General features: G+C 40.5%; 1 protein-coding gene across 1 annotated transcript in view; it reads left to right on the forward strand.

Moving 5' to 3' along the window:
* KCNS3 (potassium voltage-gated channel modifier subfamily S member 3) overlaps window positions 1–23,170 on the forward strand; it is a 40,197-nt gene that overhangs the window by 11,727 nt on the left and 5,300 nt on the right. Inside the window, exon 2 of the mRNA XM_012755447.2 lies at window positions 12,461–12,652. The gene's annotated coding sequence lies outside the window, so the exon portion shown is untranslated. The remainder of the gene's footprint in view (window positions 1–12,460; window positions 12,653–23,170) is intronic.

Here is a 23,170-nt window from a genome sequence, read left to right on the forward strand (position 1 = left end):
TAAGGCCAGAGTACAGGTTATTTTAAGGACATGATTCTGGCGTGTAAGGACAGACAACAGACCACACCCCCAACAGGAGCAGAGTATGACAAGCCTCCCCCACAGGGGTCACAGGTGAGCCGGGCTCCGCCTCTGGGCTTGCCACCTTTGCTTTCCCCTTAACCATTCTGAACCTCGGTTCCTCATCCATAAACGGTAACTCATAATGATCCCTACCTCTCTGGGTGGACCTGGAGATTAAAGAAGATCATTCATTCATTATTTCTGGTGGGCATTAAGGATGCAAAGACTAAGAAAAAAATAGGTCCTACCTTTGCAGAGCTCACAGTGCCACGTGGAGACAGTGAATGAGTCGTTCTCAGGCATGTTCAGTGCTCGGACAGAGGCAGGTGCTGGTGTGTGGAGGGCGGTGGGTGGGAGCCTGGTTTTGGGTAGGGAGAAGGTCTGGGGTCAGGAGTTGGCTCTTGAGAATATATATGGTAGAGCTGAGTCTTGAAGGGCATTCTGAACAGAAAAATTAAGTGCAGAGAAATGGAGTTCTGAGGATTTGGAGCATTTTTGGAGAATTTCAAGTAATTTTTTAGAGCTCTAGAGTTTGAGTTGTGTTGTGGCAGGCAAGGATAATGGATGAAGAATAGCAATAATAACAATAGCTAACATTTAATTGAGCATTTACTGTGTCCCAAGCAAAGAGAGCTTTCTTTGTATTCTCTCTTTTTCTTTGGTCTACAAAATTTTATTTTATGTGTTACACAGAAATTAAACTGTCAATTATCCATTGCTATTATACTTTGAATTAATTCAGGGCAAGATGCCCTCCAAAGAATATATCATAGGCAGAGGAAATAGGTAATTATTGCTGTAATTTTTATATTTTGTGTTATCTCATTTTTAATCCTCATAACTTTTCTATGCAGTATGCGATATTTAGTATCCATGCCTTACAAATGAGGAAACTGAGTCTCAGAAAACTTAAACGACTTGCCCAAAATTACACAGCTAGTGAGTGGTGAAGTAGGATTCCTGCTTAAGCCTCCTGGATCTAGAGTTTATCCTAAAGGCTAAAGGAGCCATCAGAGGATCATAAGCCCGATGTGTGGGATATAATATAATTTGATGTGCATTTTAGAGGTACCTTTAGCTTAGAGCAAAGAAAGAGTTTGAGTATAGGGAATGAGGACAGGCCTAAGGCAGGGGGCTGTCAGGAGTCTGTCATGGTGAACCAGTGAAGAAACACTAAGCATCTGAATTCATGCCGAGGCTGGAGGGATGGAGAAAGGAAAGAGATTTGAGCAACGCCCGGAACATGGGTTTGCCCACGCTCGGTGCTGGCTGGGTGTCAGCAGGCCTGCGTGGTGAGGGAAAAGGGGAGTCAGGATGATCTGCAGGTGTTTGGCCTGAGTGAGCAGGTGCATGGGAATAGAGGATGAAGGGAAGGTTTGGACACGTTTACTTTAAGGTCCCAGTGGGACAGTCAGATGGACACGTCCAGTAGGCAGTTATGTGAGACTGGAATGTAGGACGGAGATCTGGGCTAGAGATACATATCTCTGTTCTGTAGTTAGACGACATTGGCCAGGGAGAAGAGCAGAGGCACAAAGAAGAGCCCATGGGGGCTTAGGCTGGGGGGCGGGGATGGCAAAAACTAGAGGCCTGCAGATTGTATCCAGGCTGCGGTTTCTTTGATTTTGCTCCCAGTATTAAAACATGAAAAACAGTAGTTGCCAACATTTAAAAAATTGGGAAAGTTCCCATCAAAATAAGATTTGTGGGTGTTCTTAACAAATTGGGTGATGCGACAACCTGATACCCACAGATAAGGGACAGCAGTCAGCTTGTGTCCTCTGTCAGCTGGGCTGGTACTCTCCAACTTGTCACAGTGGCCAAGTGTCCTTCTTTCATTTCAGGCACCTGCTTGGCTCCTTCAGGTCTTTTATTTTGTGGTCCCAGATTTAAGGTTTGAGAAGAGGACTCAGGGTTCAATAGGAAACTAAAAATGAGGAGTCAGACAAGTGGGAGAGGACAGAGCAAGTGGTGTTAGGAAACTGCAGGGGCAGGGGAGGTTGGTAGTGACAAAGGCTTGGACAGGTAAGTCCAATGCAGACTGGGAGGTGTCCTTTGAGTTTGGTCACCTGGAAGCCACCTTAGCAAAAACACTTAGTAGGGTATTAGGCTAAGGATTGTAGAAAAGAAGGAAGCATGAATATAGAAAATAATTTGAAGAAGCTGTGATACAAAGAGGAATATGCAATTGGGAAATTTTATTTTGTGTATGTGTGTGTTTTAGTGTGAGTGACTGGAGTATATCTGTATAAGAATGTATATGATATAAAGTAGATTAAGGATTATTTGTCCTTCACCTACATTTTATAAGAACTACAAGAAGTCCAGTCTTAGCTTTGATTGGCAGATCATCCTAAAAGAAGTGGTTGTTCTTTTTAAAACAAAGCCCTTTGGGTTATAGAATAGGACGAGGTGCTTTTTACGTGTCTGTGCAAAGACAGCCCTGCCAACTTTAAACTTTACCAGTGTTAAACACTTTTTTGCTAGTTTAATATATAAGCAGCAGTGCCTTAAAATAAGCAGTTTTACATTTTAACAACTGCAGTTTAAGTGGAGCAGAGTCCATGTGGAGATTTGTTACCTGCATTTACTTGTGAGTGTGTCCATTTCTTTCAGTGTTTGCCAGGTGTAATCTGTGTGATGATCTTATCAACCGGCATCATTTCTATTGCAATCTGGGATAGTGTAGCTTTATTGCTTTTATGCCATATCCTAATTTTTCCATTTACTTTTTTGTATTTTATGATAAAATCTGAGCCCATTAGTAAGTTGTACATGGGCATATGTTAGAACTTATCTATCTTGTCTTTGATAAAAACTGTCCTAATTAAGGAAACATGTATTCCCCCCACCCCCCCATTCTCAATGGCTGAAAAATTAGATACTTTTCTTCTGTGGTGAGCACAATTTCAAAACCACATTTGTTGTGCTTTTTGTTTTCTCTAAGTTAATGCAACGGGCAAGAGAGACTATAATTTGCCATGGAATAGAAGAAGCAGCCGGCACCTAAGCTATGTTGCACATGTCAACCAACTCATTAATTCGTTAATTATTCCAACAAATAATTTTTAAGAACTTATTATGTGTCACATGAGGTTCTAGGCACTGGGAATACAGGGGTGTATCAGACAGACAAAAATCCCTGCACTCATGGAGCTCATATTGGAGCGGGAAAGCAAACAGTAAATAAAATAAATATACACATATATATGTTTAAATATATTTTAGGGAGTGATAAATCTAAGGATTAAAAATAAAACAAGAATGGATTAATAAAATGTGGTATATGTATACCATGGAGTACTATTCAGCTCTAAGAAACAATGGTGACATAGCACATCTTATATTTTCCTGGTTAGAGCTGGAACCCATACTACTAAGTGAAGTATCCCAAGAATGGAAAAACAAGCACCAGATATATTCTCCAGCAAACTGGTATTAACTGAGTGGCACCTAAGTGGACACATAGGTACTACAGTAATAGGGTATTGGGCAGGTGGGAGGGGGCAGGGGGGCGGGTATATATATACATAAGGAGTGAGATGTGCACCGTCTGGGGGATGGTCATGATGGAGACTCAGACTTGTGTGTGGGGGGGAGGGCACTTATTGAAACCTTAAAATCTGTTCCCCCATAATATGCCGGAAAAAAAAACAACCCAACACTTGTACCCCCATAACATGCTGAAATAAAAAAAAAAAAGAAACCCCCCCCCAAAAAAAAATAAAACAAGGAAGGGGATAGGAACTTTTTGGGAGGGTGTTGACAATTTAAATAGGGTAACCAAAGACGGTTTCATTGAGAAGAGATCATCTAAGTAGAACCTGAAGGTGGCGAAGAGGCATGCCATGGAGTCACCTGGGGATATGGCATTCCGAGCAGAGGGATTAGCTGGTGCAAAAGCCCTGAGGCAGAATGTGCCTGCTTGGCATGATTAAGGATTAGCAGGGAGACCATATGCCAGATGGGAGTGACAGAGGGTGAGAGGAGTAGGTGGTGACATTGGACAAGTAAAGTGGGAGAAAGGTGGGTGGTGAGAATTTCAAGTAAAATGGAAGCCACTGGAGGGTTGAATACAGGAGTGACATGGCGTGACTTACACTTTAATAGAATCTCTAGCTAAAGGATTCTCAGCCGCAACTCCCTGCCCCCTCCCCCTGCTGCCTTTTTGCCATGGACCCTTTTGGTAGTCTGGGATAGCCAATGGACCCCTTTTCCAAATATCACTTTTAAATGCAAAAAATAAAAGACATAGGATATAAAGGAATCCAATTGTATTGAAATACAGTTATCAAAACAGTAAGACAAATTTATGATTTACCAATATATGTGCTTCTTTATTAATTCATTGAATACTAATAACATCTAGAAGTAGGTCTGTAACTACTGTGATTCCAAAGTAATAATGAGCATAAATGACATTTTGGGATATCTGGAACAACTCCGGTAGGATATGAAATTATTCATCTTTCTATTGGTGTGAAGTCACAGGTGCTGCTAATACACACTACCTGCGGCCAATGCCTGCATTTTTAATGGAAGGAATTTATAAATTTCAGTTAGAGATTAGTGAAAATAAAGGTTTTTTTCCTCTTCTAAATTCAGACCCCTACTCTAACTGTTAGGTAGGGAACATATTAAATGAAATCCAAAAGAGAAGTGGAATGAACAAATGAAGTGTTGCCATTGTTTTTGTTTTTGTCTGTATTTCAGTCAGCATTAGTGGAATTCCCTGCTTACTATTTCAGATCACTGGAATTCCTACTGGACTGGAGTACCTGATGGCAGCTTCTAATTTTTAGGTGTCCCAGGACAGCAGTAACTCCAAGAGGTCTTGATATTTCTCCCACTGGTTCTCTGTGGCTAAATTGTTCAGGGGTCTGGAGTGTGATCCAGATTCTCTATGGCCACAGGCAGCCCATTCTCCTCTCTCAGGGACAGCGCTCACCTTGGTCATTCCTAGTTCACAAAGATATGGAGAGTTCTTTTTATTCCAAAAAGAAGTAATCTATATAAATATCTCCAGCTTGTAGAATTACCTACTATAGCCTAACTCCACTATTTTCTGCTCTCTGTCCATACCACAAGCGTTCTTGCCACTGTGTCTTATGTGTTCTTTCTTCTCCTTGAAGAAGAGCCTTCTTACCCTTACCTGTCTCCTTTACTTCTTCATATTTGACCTGCCCCTCAAGGCTTGGCTCCAGGTGCTACCTCTTCATGTAGCTCCCCCTAACTCCCTATCCCGAGGGATTCTTTGCCTCCTCTGAACTTTCGTGAAACCTTCTCTGTACCTTTCGCCGTGTAACCTGACATTGCACCTTGTAGCAATTATTTGTTATTAATAACATTTACCTATTTGCCCTCCTATGTGTTATTCTAAGCTCCTATAAGCTCTGAGGGCAAGATCCATGTTATCTTTCATCCTCCGTCATTCCCGGGATAGCACCTGCCATAAAGCAGCCGTGAGCAAACAGCAGTAGCTTGTGATTCCTGCCCAGGACACAGAGCGAGTGTTCTGCTGGGGTTCTTCCTCACGCATATCCGTGAGTTCACTTAGCTTCTGTCTCACTCCCCCTTCTCCTCCGTCCAAATGCTCACTAAAGCTGCTCATGAACTTTTATTTTTCCAAATGGAAATAAATATTTTTATGAGTATTTTATAATATCTACTCATTTAAAGAAATTCACACAATGTTGAGAGGCAGAGAGTAGAAAGCAATAATCACAGCAAATTCTATTATCCAGAGAGAACACATTTAACATTTTGGTGTGTATTCTTACAGATTTTTTTTTACTCTAAAAAATCAGACATTTTATAAAGATGGACTCATGCCATGAATTCATCGTAATTATTTTCTTTTTTTACTTAACATACCGTGACTATTTTCTATGGCTCTAACGGCAGTCGACGGCGTCGTGGTTAAGAGAGTGGCTTTATTGTTTGGGTTCGAATCATGGAGTTGTCACTTAATAGCTGTTGACTCCAGAGAGTTAACTTCACTATTTATCAGTTTCCCCATCTGTAAAATGAGTGCAATAAAAACACTGCTTGTACAAGTGTTCTGAGGATTTCATAGGTTCAGACACGTAAATACTTAGCACAGGGCCCGGCTCAGTATATGGGAGCTGTTATTGTAATTATTTCAGCAATTTTAATGCCAAAGAGTATTCATTGCATGGTTACTCCCAATCTATTTACTTATTCTCCTACTGATGGACATTTAGGTTACCTTTGACTTGTTACTCTTACCAGTATTTAATTATGCAGTGAACATCCTTGTGCATACATTGTAGAACACTTGTCTATTTCCTTACAATGCATTCCAAAATGTGAAACTGGGATTTTGTGATACACATTGCTGCAATGGCCTTCCTGAAGGGTTTCCTTTACCCAGTTTACACTGCTATAATCATTGCCCAGTGTGGTTTTTTCCCTGTGCCCTCCAAAGATGTTTGCTTTCAGTTCCTCTTTTTGTCAGTGTGTTAGTGCAGTCGTTGATATGTCAGGCATTTAAGACATGGAGACAGATGAGGCTGGTGCAGGGTCTCAAGTCCCCAGTTGGGCTGATCTGCTTGCCTGTTTCCTTGCTGTAGCCTGAGCCTCTGTCTTTAGCTACCCATGCTGTAGGAAGAGGATGACAAGACGGATGGGGCCAGGGAAGTTTATTCCTGGTGGCAGTTGCGTGGGCCACTCGGAGTGACTGCAGAACCCTGCCAACACTCATGTATAACCAGGCTGGTGTTTTCTCCTGTGTGGTGCACACCCTTCCCCAGGGAGCTCCTGGTCTGGCTGTCTCTGTTTTTCTCTCTGTGGGTTGTTTTGGGAAGGTGACACAGCTGCATTCCTGCTGCCTCCCCCCTGTTCCCCAGGGGAGGTTGTCTAGAAACACAGAACCCAAGGAGAGGAAGGTGGCATTTAGTTACTCATGCGTCAAGCCTTTGGGATTTCTGGAGATGGCATTGCATTTACTCATTCTGAATGGCCAAGAGAAATATAATTTATACCTTTCAAAATTAATTTAGAGGCTTTGCTTTAAAAGCACTTACTGGTTTGTCCCTGAATATATTAGTCTCTAAGAAGTTTTCATTTTCTTTTTGGGAAAGATAAAAAAAATCATGTTAATTCAAGGATTCATCCTATTAACTGAAGGTACTTCTTGAAATTTGATAATTTAGGAAAAGTAAGTGGTTCAGGGATAATCTTAGTAATCTACTATCTGTATCTGCTGGAAGATATATGTTTTGATTACTTTGGATTATAGGATTTAAACATCATAAAATTTTCCTAGCATACTAAATCTAATTATGGCAGTCTGATTGTGATATTTTAATTTTATTTAAGAAAAAAAAAGCACTGGGTGACAATTGTCATGAGTTAAGCAAGATAGAAGTAGGATTGAATTTCACCTTCCTTTATTATTCATGTAATTTCATTACTTTCTGATTTTATTGAAAACTGGTCTGTGATTGACTAATAGTGGCAAGACTGTGAAACTAACATGTGTGCGCCTTTTTCCTGGGACACCAGTGAGTGTCCACAAGATTGGAGCTTTGGTCAGGGTCGGGTGTATTTAGCAGGAGCACTGCTGCCTGCGGAAAGTGGTGGCAGGTTGTACATTTGAAACGAGGTTAGTGCATGTGTGCAGTGTAGCATTCTGGCACTGAAAATGTTAGAAAATTTAAGACAGACTGTCTTAGAAAAAATCACTAACCTTTAAACTCAAACCATATGAAGTATGCTTGCTTTTACCTTTCCTTATTTTAAGAGTTTTGGTTGTCTGACAATGGAAATGCCATGACTGAATTCTAAAAGAACGAGTATCGGGGGAATATCCGGCTGTCAGCAGGTGAAGTGTTAGTACAATTTGTCATTCCAAGCTTTCTGAGCTTTTAGCTTCCAAACAGGTGTCCAAGGTCCTTTTACTCTACCTGCAAGACATTGGTTCTCAACTAGGGATGATTTTTCTGCCCAAAGGACATTTAGCAGTATCTGGAGATGTTTTTGGTTGTCACAGCCTTGGGAGGGGCTGTGCCCCTGGCAGCACCTGGGTGGAAGCTAGGGAGACTGCTAACCATCCTATGGTGCATAAAACAGCCCCCACGAGAATGACCTGGCCCCACAATATTAATAGAGCTGAAGATGAAACACCCTCCTGTAGAAGTTTCCAAGGTCAAGGATGTCTCCTCCAGGAAAGCTGGCTAGCTGCCAGGAGGGTGTTCCAAGGTGCTGTTTCCTTGGTAACCTTATTACAGGTAGGGAGGGGTTGGCTCTCTCATGTCCTTGCAACTTCAGAAACTCACTCTCAGGTGTCCCAGAGCTGATCAAACTCTAGGACGTTAACTTGCATTGAAACTCACAGGAAGCTGCATAAATAAACCTCTTCCTGTCTTACTAAGTTCCACTAATAAACAGAATTAATGGACAAAGTGGACACTTGTGTTGACTACAGAGTTCATATGCTCCCTGTCAGCAAGATGCGTGGAAATCCAAACCACCAAGAGCTTCCTCGGGGAGCCTGGAGTCAGAAAAAGGGGACATGTTTTGGATGTTTAATGATACCTGAAACTCTGAGGTCTTGACACTTAAAGCCGTATTCTTGAGATGTCCCACGATCAGGGTGGACGTGCTGAATCTTCAGGATGAGACCCTTCTCCTTAGCTGGTCTTGGGAACCAGCTTCCCTATTTCACACTTTTCTTCTCTGCTTCCACTACTGACAAACTGCCTTTCATTATCCATATTGATCCTTTTCATTAATTTGCTCCTTAGTCTTGTTGGCTCAGGGGAGAGGAATTGTTTCAAAAATATCTGTCAAGCACCACTGTGTGACAGGGATAATCAATATGAAGATTGATATTAGGACACTGTCCCTAACTGGAGGCTTTCTCAGTCTAGTGGGTAGCACTGATGTGACAACATTTCAGAAGACTGTGGACAGGACAGTGATGGGGACACACGGGATTCTCTGTGTGCACGTACAGACGACACAGACCTATGCTGCAGTGTCACTTGCAGTGTCTACGTTGATCTATCAGGCACCGGTTTTATAGTTTTTGGAGGGTCTTACCCCTGTGAATCCCAGTCATGGGGGAACCAGGGGTGGGGAACCTGCAGCCTCAAAGCCACTTGTAGCCCTTCGGATCCCCAAGTGAAGCCTCTGCACAGAATCAAACCGTCACAGAATAAATCCCTTCATTATAAAAGGATTTGTTCTATAAAAGGTAGATTCAGTCAAAAGGCCTCAGTCAAGGATCCAGAAGGCCATGGGGTCCTAAGGCCTCAGGTAGGGAGTTGTCATCACTCTGTGGACTATGTGCTGTCCATGGGTTCTGTTCCAAGAATGGATGTCAGGTCTCTGGATGATGAAAGAGTCCAGTATGCCACTTAATCTTCACCTTTTCCCTCTCAATAATGGAGGCAGTCATTTCATACATTTTTGAATGCCCGTAGTCAACCCACCAGGACATATAGCCAGGGCGGGGGGGGGGGGGAGTGCAAGGATGATGCAGAGTTATTGTGAAGAGAGGAATTCTGCAGAGGGTAGCAATACTTGAGTGAACTTGATGTGTTTTTCCAGGATCCTGCTGAATCACTCAGCAAAATCAGAAACCTGTTAAGTGCTAAATCACAAACAATGCACCTTTCTTCTGAACGGGCCAACACTAGTCAGGATGGTAGGAACACAGAGAAACAGAAACATTGGATGGAGTTAAGCAGAAGGGGAGAATATGTTGGATGTACACATTTTTCTTCCCCAAAGCCTGCTGGTTTGGGTCATGTTCTGCTCACTTCCCCCAATCCTTCCTTGACCTGCCCAACAACTAAGACGGATCTTGATTTCCCACACTAATTGGAATCAGGCAGACCTACCTGAGTTTGAATCCTGGATCTGGTACTCCTTAGGTGTGTGACTTTGGACAAGTAGCTTTTCTGAGCCTCCATGTCCTACCTATAAAATGAGACTAATAATACTTAGCACGTAACAGTGGTTGAGGAGAGAGGAGATATATGCAAAAATCCTATGAAGTTTCCTGGCTTCTTGTGAGGACACTGAAAATGCTAGTTATCATCTTACTTTGAGAAGTCATACTTAGGATGCGCATGTTCTTAGAGGGTGGGAGTTGACATGAATTCACAGTAAGAGGCATTGACTAGTGTTACATCTTTTCTGAAAATCCAGTTTTTGGATAGGAATCATGGTGATGGAAAATGGGGCAAGGCATAGGAATTCTGAGTTTTGCAGGCAGGGAGAGAGAGAAGGACAGCCTGGGCTGGCATTTATTCTTCAGACATTGACTAAAGGCCCACCAGGTACCAGTGTCTGTATAAAGGATGCACTTGACTCACCTCTCACTGTGTCCTTGAGCCAGGCCTGACCTTTCCATGGTGATCTAGTGCAGGGGTCCTCAAACTTTTTAAACAGGGGGCCAGTTCACTGTCCCTCAGACCGTTGGAGGGTGAGAGTATAGTTTTAAAAAAACTAGGAACAAATTCCTATGCACACTGCACATATCTTATTTTGAAGTAAAAAAACAAAAAGGCAAAAACACCCGCATGTGGCCCGTGGGCCGTAGTTTGAGGACGCCTGATCTAGTGCAATGAACTTCTAGGCAGTGCTTGGGGTTTCTTAGAAGTGCTGCGTAACTTAAGTACTTTGTTATTTTTTTCTTCAGTAATTAATACACTGATATCAAAGCTGTTTTCAGTTAATTATCTCCCTGCCAGATTAATCTTACCTTCCTTTAAAATGTGCCACAGTTGGAAAGGCGTCTGATAGGGAAAGGAAGATGTATGTGTATACTATATCTTTTTAAAAAGGTGCAACAACATTTCTGTGTTTCACTGGAACACAAATATCTGAGGCTAAGCCAATGGTTTGCTACTGGGAGATTGTGGAGAAGGAGGAGGAGGAGGAGAATGATGAGGAGGAGCAGGAGGAAAGGGAGGAGGAGGAGAAGGAGGAGGAGGAGGAAGAGGAGGAGGAGGAGGAGGAGAAGGAGGAGGAGGAGGAGGAGAAGGAGGAAGAGGAGGATGAGGAAGAGGAGGAGGAGAAGGAGGAGAAGGAGAACGAGGAGGAGGAGGAGGAGGAGGAGGAGGAGGAAGAGGAGGAGGGGATTTGGCTTCTGAATTGATTTTATTTACTCCTGTTGTGATTTCTTTACCTCCTCTGCTTAGAGTTCCATCTCAGTTCAATTTGGGAGGAGCTGCGTTTTACTTCTAGATCTTTCTTCGTTATCATCTATCTCTGCTATAGGTGGAAATTTACCACCCTGCAAAGCCTGAATGTGCTGAAGGATTGCTCTGCCTGCCGGGACCAAGTCAGAAACTGTGTTCTGCTTTGTCCCCCACCTCCTGTCCCCTCAGTGTTGTTAGGACACCATGACTTGTTTATTTGGTTTTGGGCCTGTGAGCTCTGGGGCTTTGAGGGTAGGCGCTGCATCTGGTTTGTTTTCCTAATGCCTAAGATAACTCCCAGCAGATCCTAAACCACAATGACTGTTTGTTTAATCACTGATATAGCCAGAGGCACTTCTTTCATGTCTTTTGCTCAGAATCAATATGTTTTTCTTGTCCTTTTTTTCTTCCCCCTTTTGCACCTGCCGCTGATTGGAAAACATGAAAATCAATGGATGGATGCTTAGATGCTAGTACGCATCAGTGGGAATGCCTCAACGTGAGACGAGACTTAACCTGGTTGAGCATCAGCATTTTTTGCTTTCTTCAATTTATTCAGAGACAGAAACTGAAATTTGTCTTTTCGTTTGTTTTGCCAGAGACTTAAAACACCCTCTCCACCACCACATACAGATTAACCAGAGGATTCTGTGTTAGCACCTGTGGTCATTTCTGACGTGTGACATATAACAGTGGGCGAATAAGGCAACATTGAATTTGGCCAGCCTTTGAGTTCTATTGATTTCAAATTAGAGCAGCAGTGTTAATTCTATTAGAGCAGTAACACCCAGAAGTTGTTCTCTGAGATGGATTAAAATGTGTTCATTTAGAAGCTTATAAGTATATCATTGATGAATGAGCTGGGAGAATAACACTCCTATAAGAAACTGCATGGGAATGAGTGCCTCTGTCTAATTCTAGTGCCTGGTTTTATCTTCGGATATGTCATTGGCCATTGCTGGTGGAGACATCCCAAGCATTCCACTACAGTTGAGTTACGAGAGTCCTGAAACCTATCCACATCTCTGCGTAGCCACCTGGCCCATGGGAGTGATGTTTCCACAGGGGGAGAAAGAACACCTCCTGCGTGAGAAATTGATGGGACTCTCGAATATGGGTCTACTCTGTAAAGTGTATCTCAGACCACGGAGTCTGAGATAGAATGTCTTGGGTGTGTATTTCCTTCTTGGAGTTACAACTTGACTGATGGTTTTTTTCTGCAGGTGACAGTGATTTTCCGGCAATTGCTTTGGCCTGTACAACCAGAGAACAGGAGTCTCCTCTTCTTTTTGGCCACTAGATGCCTATGTGCACCACACGGTCCAGTGAGGGGAGAAGGGTGGAGCTTCTTGGATGATGATGGACGTCCCACTGGGCAGGATGAAGGCAGAGCGTGCGTCATCACCACCTCAAGGGTAAGAGTCGCCTTTCTCTTTTTATTTTTCTCTGGCACATGTTATTTATCCAAGGAAGAGGAGAATGAACCTCATGGTGTAGGGACAAAGGTGAAGGGTAGACACCAGGGAGACTCTTCTGATTGTCACATCCACTGGGCGGTTGGGATAGACAAGTAAAGGGGAGGCTAGTAAAGCATCAGGCGAGAAGGATTAGATGGGAGTTGTGCTGAGGGACACCACAGGGCACTCTAGAAAACTCTGCAGTCCATATTCTCTTGTCCACTCTTTTTTGACATTTATGATTCAGACTTGAGAGAGTGACACTACTGTGATTGTGACTAGATTCCTTTTGAGTTCATATAAGGCAGTCTGGCTTAAAATGGGTGTCATGGGGCAGGAATTGGTCAGTCTGGCTCAGGTCACAGACCAGGTAGCTCATCGGAAATACGTGGCCCAGAAGCACATCTGTGTTTGAATCACATAGTGTTTAAACCATGCTGGGTGTATTCTAACTAAACTCAAGATATCCCACATAATATTCAGGGCTTCCAGGTTCTCCTGGAACACTGAATAGATAGACAAGTCTATACTGGTTCTTTGAACCCTAAAAGGACTCTGGTGCTGAGTAGCCTCTGCCTCTGAGACAAGTGTGGACAGTTCACCATAGGCCCTGACCAGCCTACTTCGTTTGTTTGACTTGGTTGACCACTGGAGGTATTTCATGCCATGCTTGATCTACATCATTCTTCTGGCTCTTTGACAAAAGCAGTGGTAGCTTTTGTTAATTCCTGCAGATAAAGGCAAATATCTTTTATTAGACGATGGGCAGCAGTTAGCATAAGGGGCTGTAGCTGTAGTGAGGACAGTGCACGATCTCTTCCAGGGAGGAGCTTAGAGTCTAGAGTAAGCAGCGATCAGACCGGTGGTGAGGATGGAGATCTGTAGTGACTATTCTAATACTTTGTGAGGTATGCTAAACTAAAGATATACACAACAGGCTGTGGGAGAAGGTGAGTAGAGTGAGGGAGGCAGAGAAGGGAGAACTGTTGGTCTAGATGAATTCAAATTCTCCAAAACTCCCTCCCCAGACAGCAGAGCTTTCCCGCTGCAGATATCTGTGTGTCTCCATGCAGCCCGGCTCAGCTGGAGATGTTGGGGGCATCGACAGCAGGGCTAGGGGCCCCTCTTGTGGCACAGACCACATTTTTCTTGTTTCTGTTTGAAAAGCTATCATCTGGGATTCTTTGCTTTTTGCAAAGAGGACAGCTTTCTGGCTGTTTGGCTCACTAAATCACTCAGCCTTCGGAGCAGCTCTCTGCTTGGAGATGAGCTGTGTGAATTAAAGAGATCCCTAGAGTTTCCAAAAAGGAGCAGTTACACTAAATAGAGATCTGGAGGGCATGAGTATATGTTTAACATGATTGCACTAGTTGGAGAGAGCAAGAGAGAAGGGAAGGGAATAGGGCCAAGAAGGGGCTGGGGAGAAATACTATTCTATCTATCACTCTTTAGAATGAAGTTTTACATGTGTCTTGTTTTTTATGTTTTCAGAAGGCTTTTGCATTTGTTATTTAATATTTTATCCTCAAGGTGGTTTTATCATCTCCTTCCATGGATAGAGAATCTACCTACCTAGCCAAGGTCATGAGGCCGGGAAGAGGTGGCTCGAGCACAAGTTTTCTGAATCCCAGCCTTTTGCTCTTGCTAGTTGCCTCTGATAGCTCAGTATGAATAAGGAGACACGGTGGGTTCATTTTGTTTAGTTCAAGCTTTACAAGTTTGGTTCAGGTTATGAATATTCTGAAATAAGGTGACCTGGGACCCTGGAGACTGCTAGGGCCTGTGCCATTGCTGTTGTCAGCTGTGGCCCTTGCTGTCAGAACACAGACCTGGGAGGGGGTTTTCTTGCCTGTTTGGCCAGTGGGACTCATATTGTACATCCAGGCTTCCTCAGTGGCCTGCACTACACCACTTGGGAGGCTACTGGAGGGAACGGCCCCATGTAGGAGCCTCTCGTTCCTAGACAGTGCTGTATGAGGACACCATCCCAGGGGAGGTGCCTGGTGGAAGGATGCTAAGGAGGAGACATGGGTGTGGATTGAGTTTAGTTTTTTAATTTTGTTTACATTTGCTTAATGTTATTTTGTATGTCCTCACATGGCATGGCCAGAAATTGAATTTAGCATGACCTACCCTATTTAAAAACCTAAATAATTTTTCTTTTACATTTAATAGAATGAAATGAAGCCCTTAGAAGAATGTTCCAAAAAGATGGCAACAGGAATTCTGAAAATGGCCTATTTTTTTCTTTGATGAAAGGACTAATGTAGATTTTTGGACAAGTGGGAAGGAAAAATGAATCTAGGTTTTTATTTACTTTTATGGAACTGATTTTCAAAAGTGGTTCTGTTCAATAAGAGAAACTGGCTTGTATTATTATACTTTCTTTCCTGAGCAAAGCAAGTGCATTATCAAAGATGGCCATGTGTATGTGTGTACTAATATGTGTCAGCCTTGAAAAGACACAGTTTTGGGAGTATTTTTTTTAAGTGAGTTTGAGAGCATGAAGCAAAGAGAGCAGGAAGGGGACTAAAAGGAGGTGAATAAGTGGCTTTGAAAAGGCTTTACAGGGTGCTAGTTGGAGAGAAGTGAGTCAATGTAGTTTTCCTTTTAATCTGCCAGTGAGTATCTTGGATTTTTGACATCTTTTTCTTTCTTTTCTATCTTATAAACACCAAGAGACACAAGAAGTCCAAATACTCTGTATAGTGTTCTCACCATGAGTGATTTGGGTTGATAGTAGGCAGGTGAGTCGATACAGTGAGCCTGAGCTCTCCTCCAGCAAGAGAATGAAAATAGCAGCTGGTTCTTCTCTTTTGTAGCTGAATGCCTTTGTACCCACAGACATGTCTGATCTGAGAGACCACGTGTCCACAACATGCAAATAATATCAATGGCCCTACAGAAGTATATAGCATTCTTCAATGAGAATGGTTGAGAAAATATGCAAATTAGAATATTAGCCAGTGTTTTTACTTCCTCCCACTTTTTAAAAGATTTAAATGCTCATATTTGAGGCATAGTAGAAAGAGTTTGCCCTAGCAGCTGTTTAATGTTGGCCAAACTCTGAAGCTTAAGTTTCCCCATTTGCAACACGGAGTCTATGATCTACCACTTAGGATTGAAGAATTGAAGGAAACGGTTCCTTCATTCATTTATTCTTACTCATTGCCTGCTAGTTGCTAGCAACTGCTAGTTACTGAGTCCCGCTGGCCATTCATTCATTTATTCCTACTCATTGCCTGCTAGTGTCCATGTGCTACGCCATTGCTGGAAATAAAAGTGTATATGAAAGCACTTACCACACTGTATGGCCTAAATAAAGGTGCTTAGTACATTTTTCTTAAAACACTTTTAACAGAGAATCTTAACATGTACAAAATTAGAATAATAAATTAAACTCCTGTGTACCTGCCCATCACCCACTGCAGCAATTATTAACTCATGGCCATCTTGTATGATGGCCTTCCCCATGTATTATTAGGAAATAAATCTCATACATTGTATAATTGTATCTATAAATATTTTAGTATATCTTTCTAAAAGATAAGGATTCTTTTTTAAAATTTAAGTACAACACCATTAGGACCCTGAAAAATTAATAATGATTCTTTTATATTATCAAGCGTCTAGTTGGTATTCAAATGTCTCTGATTTGCACACACACACACACACACATACACACACACATATATATATATATCATTTGACATGTTAGAATCATGATCAATACAAAGCCCATACTTTCGATCCACTTGATGTGTTTCTTATTTGATCTATGTTATTTGTCCTGTGTGTTTTCTCACAGTCTGGATTTTGCTGATTGCATCCTTATGGTGTTATTGAATATGTTCCTCTGAAATCTTTTTTTTTTTTTTTTTTGAGACAGAGTCTCGCTTTGTTGTCCAGGCTAGAGTGAGTGCTGTGGAGTCAGCCTAGCTCACAGCAACCTCAAACTCCTGGGCTCAAGCGATCCTCCTGCTTCAGCCTCCCGAGTAGCTGGGACTACAGGCATGCGCCACCATGCCCAACTAATTTTTTCTATATATATATTAGTTGGCCAATTTTTTTTATTTATAGTAGAGACGGGGTCTCGCTCTTGCTCAGGCTGGTTTCAAACTCCTGACCTCGAGCAATCCGCCCGCCTCGGCCTCCCAGAGAGCTAGGATTACAGGCGTGAGCCACCACACCCGGCCCCTCTGAAATCTTTATTTCAGTAAAATCTAGTTATTTTATTATATTAGGCTTGATTAGTAGGTTGAGATATTGTAACTCTGATCTCCCTGTTATAAAGTTCCTTGTCAACTTTTTTTTTTTTTTTTTTTTTTTGAGACAGAGTCTTGCTTTCTTGCCTAGGCTAGAGTGAGTGCCGTGGCGTCAGCCTAGCTCACAGCAACCTCAAACTCCTGGGCCCAAGCAATCCTACTGCCTCAGCCTCCCGAGTTGCTGGGACTACAGGCACGAGCCACCATGCCCGGCTAATTTTTTTTTTTTTTTTTTTTTTTTTTTTGAGACAGAGTCTCGCTTTGTTGCCCAGGCTAGAGTGAGTGCCGTGGCGTCAGCCTAGCTCACAGCAACCTCAAACTCCTGGGCCCAAGCAATCCTACTGCCTCAGCCTCCCGAGTTGCTGGGACTACAGGCACGAGCCACCATGCCCGGCTAATTTTTTTTTTTTTTTTTTTTTTTTTTTTTGAGACAGAGTCTCGCTTTGTTGCCCAGGCTAGAGTGAGTGCCGTGGCGTCAGCCTAGCTCACAGCAACCTCAAACTCCTGGGCTCGAGTGATCCTTCTGCCTCAGCCTCCCGGGTAGCTGGGACTACAGGCATGCGCCACCATGCCCGGCTAATTTTATACATATATATATATCAGTTGGCCAATTAATTTCTTTCTATTTATAGTAGAGACGGGGTCTCGCTCAGGCTGGTTTTGAACTCCTGACCTCGAGCAATCCGCCCGCCTCGGCCTCCCAAGAGCTAGGATTACAGGCGTGAGCCACAGCGCCCGGCCTAATTTTTTATATATATATATTAGTTGGCCAATTGATTTCTTTCTATTTTTATAGTAGAGACGGGGTCTCGCTCAGGCTGGTTTTGAACTCCTGACCTTGAGCAATCCGCCCGCCTCGGCCTCCCAGAGTGCTAGGACTTGTCAACTTTTTATCTGGGTTTTAGCAGCCATTGATGATCATTGCCTAGATCCATTATTTTATTATGAGTTGCAAAATGTGAGATTTTAATTTTCATTCTTTATTAGCTGGAATCCTTTTTTTAAATGACAGCATTATTGAGATATACTTCACATACAATAAAATCTGCCTTTTAAAAGTATTTAATTCTGTGGCTCTTAGTATATTCATAACACCGCACAATCATCTAATTCCAGAACATTTTTATCACCCCCAAAAGAAACCCATACACATTAGTAGTCCCCATGTCTCCTGCCCCCAGCTCCTAAGGGCACTAATCCACTAATCTACTTTCTGGGTTTGACTATTCTGGATATTTCATATAAATGGAATCATAGAATATATAGTCTTTCTGGTCTGGCCTCTTTCATTAGCATAATGTTTTCAAATTATGCATGTGGTAGCATGTATCAGTACTTCATTTCTTTTTATGGCCAAATAATATTTTGTTGTGTGGATATACCACATTGTGTTTATCCATTCATCAATTTTTTTATTTATTTTATTTTATTTTATTTATTTATTTTTCAGCATATTATGGGGGTATAAGTGTTAAGGTTACGTATATTGGCCATGCCCCCCCCCACCTCCCTTGAGTCAGAGCTTCAAGTGTGACCATCTCCCAAACGTTGCACATCTTACTCATTATGTTTGTATATACCCATCCCTTCCTCTCCCCTTCCACCCGTCCGACACCCGATAAATGTTATTCCTATGTGTCCATTTAGGTGTTGATCCGTTAATATCAGTTTGCTGGTGAGTCCATGTGGTGCTTGTTTTTCCATTCTTGAGATACTTCACTTAGTAGATCCATTCATCAATTGGTGGACATTTGAGTTATCTTCTCTTTTTTGGCTATTATGAATAATGCTGCCATGAACATTAAGTACATGTTTTTGTTTGAATATATGTTTTTGGTTCTCTTGAGTTTATACCTGGGAGTGGAATTGCTGGGTCATATGGTAACTCAATGTTTAAGTTTTTGAGGAATGGGTCTACACTGCTTTCCAAAATGGCTGTACCATTTTATATTACCACCAGTGACACACAGGGTTCCAATTTCTCCACATCCTTGTCAATACTTGTCGTATTATGATACAACACTTGTATTATTATTACTTTTTGACTGTAGCAATCATAGTAATATGAAGTTGTATCCCACTGTGATTTTGATTTGCATGTCCCTAAGTAATTTAAAAAATTCTGTTAGTATTTTTATTACCTTGATTGATTTACATATGTTAATTCAAACTTACATTCCCAAGGTAAATAACACTAGTTATGTTGTTAATATATAATCCTTTTTATATATTGCTGGATTTTGTTTGCTAATGTTTTGCTGAGGATTTATGCATCTGTATTCATAGAGATTCATACTATCCCAATATTCATAGGGGATATTGGCCCATAGTTTTCTTGTGATATGTTTTTCTACTTTTGGTATCAGGGTGATACTGGCTTCATAGAATGAGTTGGGAGGTATGCCTTCATCTTCTGTCTTTTGGAAGAGTTTATGAAGGATTGGTGTTAATTCTTGAAATGTGTAGAATTTATCAGTGAGGCTATCTGCACCTGAGCTGTCCATATGGAATTTTTTTATTTTTATTTTTTTATTTTTTTTTTCATTTTTTTTATAGCTAACTACAGTGAAAATGAATGGAATTTTTTTAAATTGCAAATTCAATATCTTTGTTTGTGATAAGTTTATTCAGATTTTCTTCTTGAATCAGTTTCTGTAGGCTGTATCTTTCTAACAATTTGTCTACTAGGTTATCTAATTTGTGTACATATAATTGTTCACAGTATTTCCTTATAACTCTTTTCATTTTTGTAAGGACAATAACCATGTCTTCTCTTTCATTGTTGATTTTATTGATTTGAGTCTTTCCACATTTTTTCTTAGTCTAGCTAAAGATTTGTCAATTTTATTGATCTTTTAAAATAACCAATGACTTTCTGATTTTCTCTATTTTTATTTCTATTCTTCATGTTATTTATTTCTACATTAATCTTTATTATTTCTTTATTTTTTTTTAGCTTACTTCAGATTTTGTTTCTTCTCTTTTTAGTTGCTTAAAGTAGAAGGTTAGTTATCCATCTTATAATATAGATGTGTACAGCTATAAATGTTCCCATATGCACTGCTCTTTAGCTGTACCCTGTAAGTTTCTTATGTTGAGCTTTCATTTTTGTTTGTCTCAAAGTATTTTTAAATTTCCCTTGTAATACCTCTTTTGACCTATTTGTTATTTAGGAGTGTTGTTTAATTTCTACATATTTTTGAATTTTCCAAATTTGCTTTTGTTATTGATGTCCTCATTTAATTCCATTGTGGTTAGTGTACATACTCATACTATTTAAATACTTTTAAATGTGTTGAGGCTTATTTTATGACCTAGCATGGTCTACACTGGATAATTTTCTATATGCATTTGAGAAGAATGTGTACTCTGCTGGTGTTGGGTGGAATGTTCTATAGTTGTCTTTTAGGTCTTGTTTGTTTATAACATTGTTCAAATCTTCTTTGGTCCCTGTAGATTTTCTGTCTAGTTAGTCCATATATTATTGAAAGGGAGATATTGGAATCTCCAATTATCATTGTGGAATTGTGTATTTTTCCCTTCAGTTCTGTTAGTTTTTGTGTCATGTATATTTGGGGCTCTACTGATAGGTATGTTTTATATATATACATACATATGTATATATATATGTGTGTGTATATATATATGTATATATGTGTGTGTGTGTGTGTGTGTGTGTGTGTGTATATATAATTCTTATGCCTTCTTGATGGATTGGCCCTTTTTTTACTTTAAAATGGCCTTTTTCTCCAGCAACAATTTTTGTCTAGTAACAATTTTGTCACAAAAGTTTCTTTTGTGTGATATCAGTATAGCCACTCCAGCTCTCTTTCAGTTATTATTTAATGTTTTTAGTTTCATCCTATTTGTATTTTTGAATCTAAATACTTTCTAGTATGCCATTTCAGTTGTTTCTATTACTATATTGTTTGAATTATAAGAATATTTTTAATAAAGAAAAATTTTCCTCTGGACTACTATTAATGTATGGTTCTTCTAGGTATAATTCATGCAGGAAAGCAGAATAAATGTTTTATTTTTGTCTTTATTTTCCACATCCTAGAATAATTGGTTGCTATTCTTGCACTAGCTGAAGGTGACCAATATATTTCTCTCTTTCTTTTTAAGAAAATATTATTATGAACTTCGGAATTTTAACAAACTCGATATGTTTCAGTCCATTGCAGGTTTATTTTCTTTCCTTTTGAAGCCCAGATTTCCCATTTTTGGCCTGTGGGAGTCTCTTTAAGTTGGGCCTGAGTCCTTTTGACTCTTCCACTGTTGCCTTTGATAGCTTTCTTGCTTTCTGGTATAACAAAATATTACTGGCGTGTCTTGTACAGTTCTTATCTCATACCTGGGATTTGGCTATTTCTCCAAGGAGCTCTGGTTCTTTTTAGTGAGAAATTGTATTTAGATGTCTCAGTCTGAGCAAACTTGGGATGTTCAATGCTCCTGAGTTGGTGTCTTCAGTTGGGTTCCCTAGGGAATAGACTGAGACTGATTTATGTACAGAGAGTTTGTTGGAGGTGTCCTTGGGATCAACACCTGTGGGGAAGTGAAGGAAATAGGATTGGGCAAAAGGAAACGTTGACTTGTGATAAGGTTGCAACAATGACTTCAGTTGACCCTATGGGAAGCTCTGGAGCTGGTGGCCCTCCTTGAGAAAAGGGTGCTGAGACTTTATATCCCCCTCCTAGACAAGTCATTGGATGTGGGCTGGCCTGAGAAAGGAGTGTGACCTTGGGCAAGGCAGCTGTCTTTGGCCAGGGTGATTCCCAAAGAGAGACTTAGCTGAGAGCCCTTAGCTATTCACACTCCCCACAGGTGTGAGGATGAATGCCTCGGTTCTAAAGGAGAGATATTGGGTGATACACCCCAGCGTCCACTACCTTGTCATTTGTTCCAGACCTTTTTAGTGTATGAAGCTAAAAAATAAGATTTTCTTTTAACAAAAAAATAAATCATGAGTTCTTACTGATATTTCCAGTTCAAATTCAGGTTTTTACTTAATTTCTTTGATTTTTATATTTATGTTTCTTTTATTTTACACCCAAAATCTTGGACTTCCTGGTGACATTAACATACTAATTGATTTGCTTTATCCTATGTGTGTGTGTATAAAAGTTTCAAAATAATCGTACAAATATGATTACTAAAAGTATTTTAAGAATTTAATTTTTTTCCTACCATATATATTATTATGGATGTACAGTCAGATTATAATGTGCTAAAATACCTTGAAAATAATTCATTTCCTTCAAGTTAAGCCACCACCAACTTGATACACAATAAAATTTAAGTTTTGCCTTTTTAATTTTTATTTAATTTTGTTTCATAATTTTGTAAAACATTTAGATACTTCCCAAGTCTAGCTTTCAACACTATCCCTATATTCATTCCCTCTCTCCCCATATAGGGAAGCATTTTATTTATTAGTTTTTGGTTTAGTATTCCACAGTTTCTTTTTCTTTATATAAGCAAACATACATACACACATGTGTATATGATTGTATGTGTGTATGCATAGTTATGACTCCTCCATATTTTGCAGCATATTATATGTATTTTTCTCTAATTTGCCTTTTTCTTTCCACTTAACTAATATATCTTAGAAATCACTCCATTTTTATATAGAGAAAGACAGACCACAATTTTTCAGTTAATTCTCTATTGATGGGCATTTGAGTTGTTTCTAGTTACTGAAATATTTTCAATTTTTGCCTGTCTATCTTTGGGAGGGAGTTATAGAAGAAGGATTGTGGGGGCAAAGGGTAAATGCATGTGCAGTTTTGCTAGGTTTTACCAAATCCCCCTCCATAGGGGTTCTCACTTTGCATTTCCACTGCAGTGGGGAGAGTGCCTGCTTCCCTACAGACTCACCGATACAATATGTAGTCCAATTTTTGGACTTTCCTCCCCAATTTGATGGATTAAATGTTATATTTCAGTGTAGTTTTAATGTGCATTTATCTTCTTATGAGCAAAGTTGAGCACTTTTCCCCTGTTTTGAGGCCCATTTGCATTTCTTTTCTGTGAATTGTCTATTCATCTCTCTTGTACGTTTTTCTATATCACTGTCACTCTTTATTTCCTGTTTTAAAGCTCTTTCATACATTAGGTATTTTAACCTCTTGTCTGTGATGTAAACAGCAAATATTTTTTTCCCATTTTCTCTTTTTGCACTGTGCAGGTATCCTTTTTTTATATA

The sequence above is a fragment of the Microcebus murinus genome, chromosome 3 (assembly GCF_040939455.1).
Source record: "Microcebus murinus isolate Inina chromosome 3, M.murinus_Inina_mat1.0, whole genome shotgun sequence".
NCBI lineage: Eukaryota > Metazoa > Chordata > Mammalia > Primates > Cheirogaleidae > Microcebus > Microcebus murinus.